The 7,500-nt window shown below is 46.1% G+C and overlaps 1 protein-coding gene across 1 annotated transcript in view; it reads left to right on the plus strand.

Annotated features, from left to right (window-relative positions):
- fgf11a (fibroblast growth factor 11a) overlaps nucleotides 1-7,500 on the plus strand; it is a 100,639-nt gene that overhangs the window by 74,024 nt on the left and 19,115 nt on the right. The gene's annotated exons all lie outside the window — the stretch shown is intronic.

Genomic DNA, 7,500 nt, shown 5'->3' on the forward strand with positions numbered 1-7,500 from the left:
AGCACCATCATACTGGCCTGTGTTGCCCATAGCTCTGCATGTTCGCCTGCAGAAACACACACACACATACACACACACACACACACACACACACACACACACACACACACACACACACATATATATACATACACAAACACACATACATACACACACATACACACATACTTATACACACACACATATACACACAAACACATACACACACACATATACACACACACGTATACACACTTACACATGGCATTATGCATTATGTGAGGTCACAGTATCTGGTTTTGATTTTACATGCACATTTGTCAGGGGCCTACACTATACAGAGATAAAGACAGTCTTGCCACACACTTTATCATCGTTATCTCTTTATCTTCACATACACACACACACACACACACACACACACACACACACACACAACACACACACAAATGCAAGGTATATCCTATTTTTCACTGACACACAGAAATACGCAGGAATTCACTCATAAAGACACACACACACACACACACACACACACACACACACACACACACACACACACACAAATGCAAGGTATATCCTATTTTTCCCTGACACACAGAAATATGCAGGAATGCACTCATACAGACACACACACATTAACACACACACACACGCACACACACACACACACACACACACACACACACACACACACACACACACACAAAGCCTCTGAAGTAAGGAGAGAGCAGCTGTTGTGGTTGGCTTCACAGGCATCCTCCAAGAAGAAAGGTGACCCATTTTTTCACAGGGAAATAACCACCTCAGAGGTAGGGAATCAAAAAAAAAGAAAAAGAAGAAGAAGAAGAAGAAGAAGATGCAACGGAGAGAAAATCCCTCTGAACAAAGCAAATGTGGCACTCTTCTCCTCCCACCAACCTCCTTCCTTTCTCTCTCCTCCTTCTCTCCCTCATTTCTCTCTCCTCCTTCTCCTCCTCCCCTATGCATCCCCCTCTCTCCTCCTTCTCTCCCTCCTTTCTCTCTCCTCCTTCTCTCCTTCCTTTCTCTCTCCTCCTTCTCTCCCTCCTTTCTCTCTCCTCCTTCTCTCCCTCCTTTCTCTCTCCTCCTTCTCCTCCTTCCCTATGCATCCCCCTTTCTCCTCTCGTCTCTGAAGAAGTGAGTTCACCTCACTTGTGCCCAGCTGGGCACTCTGTTCAGCTTGTTCACTCAGCTCTCCTCTTCTACTACTCTGTGCGTACTTGGCAGTCCCTTGTTGTGTGTTTGTGGGTGTGTGTGTGTGTGTATGTGTGTGTGTATGTGTGTGTGTGTGTGTGTGTGTGTGTGTGTGTGTGTGTTTGTGGGTGTGTGTGTGTGTGTGTACTTATCTGATGCATAAGACTATATTTCTTTATGTGTTTCCATACATTCTATTGAACGTGTGTGTTTGAGTATGCATAGTTGAGAGTTTGTGTGTGTGTGTTTTTTTAACATGTGTGTGTGTGTGTGTGTGTGTGGAGGACAGGGCACCAGAAATAGACGTCCTGGCCGCTGAGGCTCGGGGCTCTGAACCATGACACGAACACGATCAGACAGGAAGCAGCGGTAACCATGGCAATTGTGCCAACGCAATGCATCTCTCTCTCACACACACACACACACACACACACAGTCGCGCTCACACACACACGCGTGTGCCTCCCCTGTGGGACTCAGTTGTCCACATATGTGACGGACTAGCTAACAGAAAGCGTTTGTGTGTTATGCGCCCCACACTAATGCATACTGGGAGTTTAGGTCGTATCTTACCCACTGTAAACTATATACTGTACGTGTCATTTCCTCAACGTGTCATTTCCTCCATGTGTCATTTCCCCCACATGTCATTTCCTCCACTCTCATCATTTGGGATAGATGTTCATCCAGCCGTTTCATTCTCCATGGCCTTCACACACCCATCTACAAAACCCACCTTTAACGGCTAACCCTCAGCTTGTGGTGACGAGGGTAGCGGCAGCATTTCCATTTTGCATGAATCATAATGCATCTCTCGCAGATCTAGTCCCTTCAAAATCCCAAATGTACTAACACCTCACTCCTATCAATACATCTTTTTCAAAACTTTCCGCGTGTGATCCTCACTGAAAATGTAGCTGTTTGTCTGTTTGGTGAGGCCCCTGCTGAGTCCGTGACACATCACTCGATATCCAGTCTGCGCTGAGTGGAGAGTGGGATTGAGCTGAATTGAGTTCCTGCAAATGAGTTTTAGAAAAGGTATTTACTCTTAGAGTAGGTGAGGACTCGAGAAGAAAAGTGATCTGTTGTAATCTGCATCAAATCTCTCTAAGATCGCTCTCCAGTCCTGCTTACTGAGTATTTGAGAAGGGCTTTAGGTGTGCTTTAGAAAGGGCTACGTGTGTGTGTGTGTGTGAATGTATGGATGTGAGTGTGTGTGTGTGTGTGCCAGTTGCATATGTGTGTGTACATGTGCGTGTGTGTGTGTGTATGTGCCAGTTACGCTCGTGTGTGTGTGTGTGTGAGTGATATTGTGTATGAATGTATGGATGTGAGTGTTTGTGTGTGTGTGTGTGTGTGTGTGTGTGTGCCAGTTGCATATGTGTGAGTGTGAGTGTGATTGTGTATGGATGTATGGATATGAGAGTGTGTGTGTGAGCATGTGTGTGTCTGTGTGAGTGTGTGTGTGATGTGTCTAAAGGTTCAAAGTGACTTCTGAAGGCACTGATAGCCGTAAGTTTGACAGATAGAGCTTGATGTGAAAGTTCAAGAGAGATGAGTGAAAGACACAGACAGCATGATGGATGTGATGAAGTCTTTCAGGCAGCTATGGGCACTGGAAGACAATAAAGAGAGACTTACCCATTGTTTCATTGAGTGTGTGTGTGTGTGCATGTGTGTATGTGTGTGTGTGTGTGTGTAAGTCTCTCTCTCTCTCTGTGTGTGTGTGTGTGTGTGTGTGTGTGTGTGTGTGTGTATGTGTGTGTGAAAGTTTGTTCAATATTCAAAAAGTCTCTGTTTGTAACTGGGTCCTGTACTCCCAGAAATTATTTTACAAAAGAATATCTTTGTTTACTTGCTTGTGTGTGATTTGTGGGCATGTCTGTATGCGTGAGTAAGAGTGCTTGCCGGTAGATGGGCGCACATGTGTCTGTGTGTGTGTGTGTGTGTGTGTGTGTGTGTGTGTGTGTGTGTGTGTGTGTGTGTGTGTGTTTGTGTGTGTGTGTCTGTGAGAGAGAGACTAAGAGAGAGAGAGACCACACTGTGTGTGGAGCTGATTGAAGCCTTTGAATGTGAATCCGCTGTGTGGGATCAGATGGCCTTGAGAACACTTCCTCTCCCAGACACATCTGCACTAAACTATTCCCCATCAATAATGCATGTGTCTCTGTGGCTGGCATACCCCTCTCACACACACACACGCACACACACACACACACACACACACACACACACACACACACACACACACACAGAGGGAGAGACATACGCAGACACACACACACAAACACACAAACATATAAAAACAAACACACTCACAATCACAAACATGCACAGACACACACATACAGACGTGCACACACACACACATGCACACACTCTCACACACACACACAAATAGAGACACACGCAGACACACACACACAAACACACAAACACATAAAAACAAACACACTCACATACATACATGCTCACAATCACAGCACAGACAAACACATACAGACGTTCACACACACACACACACACACACACACACACACAAACACACACACACACACACACATACAGACGTACACACACACACATGCACACACACATACAGAAGTACACACACTAATACGCACACACACATACAAACGTACACACACACACACACACACGCACACATACATACAGGCGTAGACACACACACAAACACATAAATGTACCATATGCTACACTCTCCAGCCAGCTGATGCATCAGCTTTTTCATTTCCTCTGTCTTAACATCCATCCATCCATCTATCCCTTCATCCCTCCAGCATTCCTTCCCTCTCTCTTCTCTTCTCTTTCTTTCTCTCTCTCTCTCTCTCTCTCTCTCTCTCTCTCCCTCTCCCTCTCCCTCTCCCTCTCTCTCTCCAAAGTTGCTTCATTAGCATGACTCTTCGGAGAGCATATACTCACTATAATGAAGCTGTTATTTATGAAAATAGAGTATATACTCACTATTATGAACATAGTGGGTGAAATAGAGTATATATTCTCTATAATGAGCATAGTAGGGGAAATAGAGTAATGTGACTTAAGTTTCTCTTTTTCACAGACGTGCTTTTTTCTCTTTCTTCCATCAATCCATCCATTCATCATCCATCAACCTTTCTCTCTATCCACCTCTTTTCCTCTCCACTCCTCCATCTTTTCCTCACCCTATACTCCCTCAATTCTCCCTCTCTCTCTCTCTCTCTCCCTGTCTCTTTCTCATTGCCTCTCTCTCATTGCCTCTCTCTCTCGCTCCCTGTCTCCCCCCCCTCTCATTGCGTCTTCCTCTCTCATCTGTCTTGTTTAGCCCTAAACGCCCCAAAACCCTGAGCACTGAATGAATGAGAGAGCGCTGCCCATGCATCTGGATGGCATTTAAGGTCCATTTAACAGCAGAGCTCTCGACGCTGGTTTCAAACCTAATAAATCATCACTGTAACATTGCAGCACTTACACCGGACTCTAATTAGACATGTATGTTTATGAAAATCATTACTCCATTATGACAACACTAAAGGACCACACCGCTCAAGCAGAAAAAATAAACCTGGATATTAGTGGGCTGGGTCAGTGTGCTTCACAGCTCATTTTATTCCCCAGCAAGCACAATTTACCCTCCAAAACACATCATAAATCATAAATCAGATTTAGCACAGAGACAGATCCAGGTTGGCCCATGCGAAAGTTACAGAAATCATTTTACAGAAAATATTGAAGAAAATGACTCCATCAGCAAACAGCTTGCGAGTCCTTCCAAATCAGTCAATACCATTATCACTTCAGCCGGCATGTAATGTGGAATGTAGCATAAATGCTGTTGTCAATGGCTGTGGTTGGGGTGGATGTGCATTTCAAGGATTCATGGCTTTAGCCCAAGCGCACTCGACAGAGAAATCATCTCAATGTTAATTTGTCCGAGCAGCTCTGCTGAAATCCTTTCTGAACACTTTGTCCCGAACTTAAAAAGAAATAAGAAAGTCATAATCCACGGTGTCTCTTTCCATTTTTAATGCGCTGGTCGAGCATTTTTCTGGGGATAGCTCTCTCTGCCTCTGTCTCTCTCTCACAGATGCACACACACACAGTAAAAGGTAGAGTGAATTTCTTGGTGTCTTGTTGAGGAGATATGAAAGCTTTTGGGGTGAAGGCTTTAACAGGATCGCTCTGAGAACAAGAGAGGGAGTGGAAGAAGGAGAGAGAGGGAGTGGGAGAGGGACTGAGAGGGAGTGGAAGAGGGACTGAGAGGGAGTGGGAGAGGGACTGAGAGGGAGTGGAAGAGGGACTGAGAGGATAACGACTATGGAAAAGCTAAAAGTGTTGCCAAGAGAGGGAGGGAAACAGAGGAGATAAAGATAGAAGTGACGGACAGAAGCGGAGGAGGACAGGACATGGAGAGGAGAGGAGAGGAGAGGGGGAGTGGAGAGGAGAGGAGAGGAACGGGGAAGAAGAGAGGAGAGGAAAGGGGAGGAGAGGGGGAGAGGGGGGGAGTGAGGGAGGAAAAAGGGCGACAGAGAGTTTACAGTAGCTATAACAACCAAGCAGGAAGCCTAGTGTTTGAATTAGAACACCAATCAGAATCAGAATCAGAATGTGAATCAGAATCAGAATGTGAATCACAATCACAATCAGAATCAATTTGCATTGTCAAGTGCCACATATGGCATACAAACAAACAATAACAATTAGAGAGAACAACAGCACAGCAAAGTATGGAACAGTGTGAGTGTGTGTGTGTGTGTGTGTGTGTGTGTGTGTGTGTGTGTGTGTGTGTGTGTGTGTGTGTGTGTGTGTGTGTGAATGACTGAGTGACTGATGGAGGGTGTGTGGTGGGGGGCGGGGGTCTATAGTGTGTGTGTCTGTGTGTGTGGGGTAGGTGTAGGGTGTGTGTGTGTGTGTGTGTGTGTGTGTGTGTGTGTGTGTGTGTGTGTGTGTGTGTGTGTGTAGAGGGTGTGTACGGTCCAAGATACCTGTGGGCTGAGGGTGGAAATTGGTTTTTGATAAAAATAGTGTTCAGCTTGAGTTCTGACCCATTTTATTAGCTGTGTGCACTGGGAACCCCTTCTGGGGTGAAAAATACAGAGAGAGGGAGAGAGAGAGAGGACGAGAGTAGTGCGAGAGAGAGAGAGAGAGAGAGAGGATAGAGAGAGGACGAGAGAAGTGAGAGAGAGAGGATAGAGAGAGGACGAGAGACATGCGAGAAAGAGAGAGAGAGAAGCGAGAGAGTGAGGGATATAAAGAGGGAATGAGAGCAAGTGAGAGGAAGAACGAGAGAGGAAGAGAGAGAAAAGGTGTGAAGGAAAAATATTTGGTAAGGTATGAACTTTTACACACACACACAAACACATACACACATACACACACATACACACACAAACACACAAACACACGCACACATACGTACACAAACACACACACACACACACACACACACAAACACACACACACACACACACACACACAAACACACACACACACACACACACACACACACACACACAAACACACACACGGATGCACACCTCAGGTGATGAAGGCTACCTGACAGAACTGGGGCAGACCTGGTTCGTGGGCAGTGGCCAGCTTTTTCTTGACACAACTCAGAAAGTTAAACTCTAGAGTTTAGCCGGAGAGGTAACGGTGCGTACACATACACACAAACACACACATACAGACGCACACACATTTAATGAGCAAAGGGGATGCAGGCTTCTGTAGAAGAAGTACTTTTGGTGTTTAGTAGGAGCCTCTCATCTTCAAAGGAGTGTGTGTGTGTGTGTGTGTGTGTGTGTGTGTGTGTGTGTGTGTGTGTGTGTGTGTGTGTGTGTGTGTGTGTGTGCATGCATGTGACTGTAACTGTGGCCGGACCCTCGGAAGTAAACAGCTGGCTAAACGGGGCCCTAATCAAAGGAGCCAACAGGCGTGAATATAATGTGCTGCGTGCGTGCATGTGTGCGTGTGTGTGTGTATCCATGCGTGCGTGCATGTGTGCGTGTGTGTGTATCCATGCGCGCGTGCGTGTGTGTGCGTGTGTGTGTGTGCGTGTGTGTGTGCGCGTGCGTGCGTGTGCATGAGTGTGTGTGTGTGCGTGTGTGTGCGTATGTGTGAGTGCGTGCATGTGCGTGCGTGCATGTGTGTGTGCGTGTGTATGTGTGTGTGCGTGTGTATGCGTGTGTGAGTGAGTGAACTGAGCAGCCAGGATAACTGATAAATGGCCGTGAGACTCTTTTGGGCCAGGTCATGGCTACACCACTGTGCAAAACTCTCTCTCTCTCCCTCCCTCTCCCTCTC

Source organism: Clupea harengus, chromosome 18, assembly GCF_900700415.2.
Source record: "Clupea harengus chromosome 18, Ch_v2.0.2, whole genome shotgun sequence".
Taxonomy (NCBI): Eukaryota; Metazoa; Chordata; class Actinopteri; order Clupeiformes; family Clupeidae; genus Clupea; species Clupea harengus.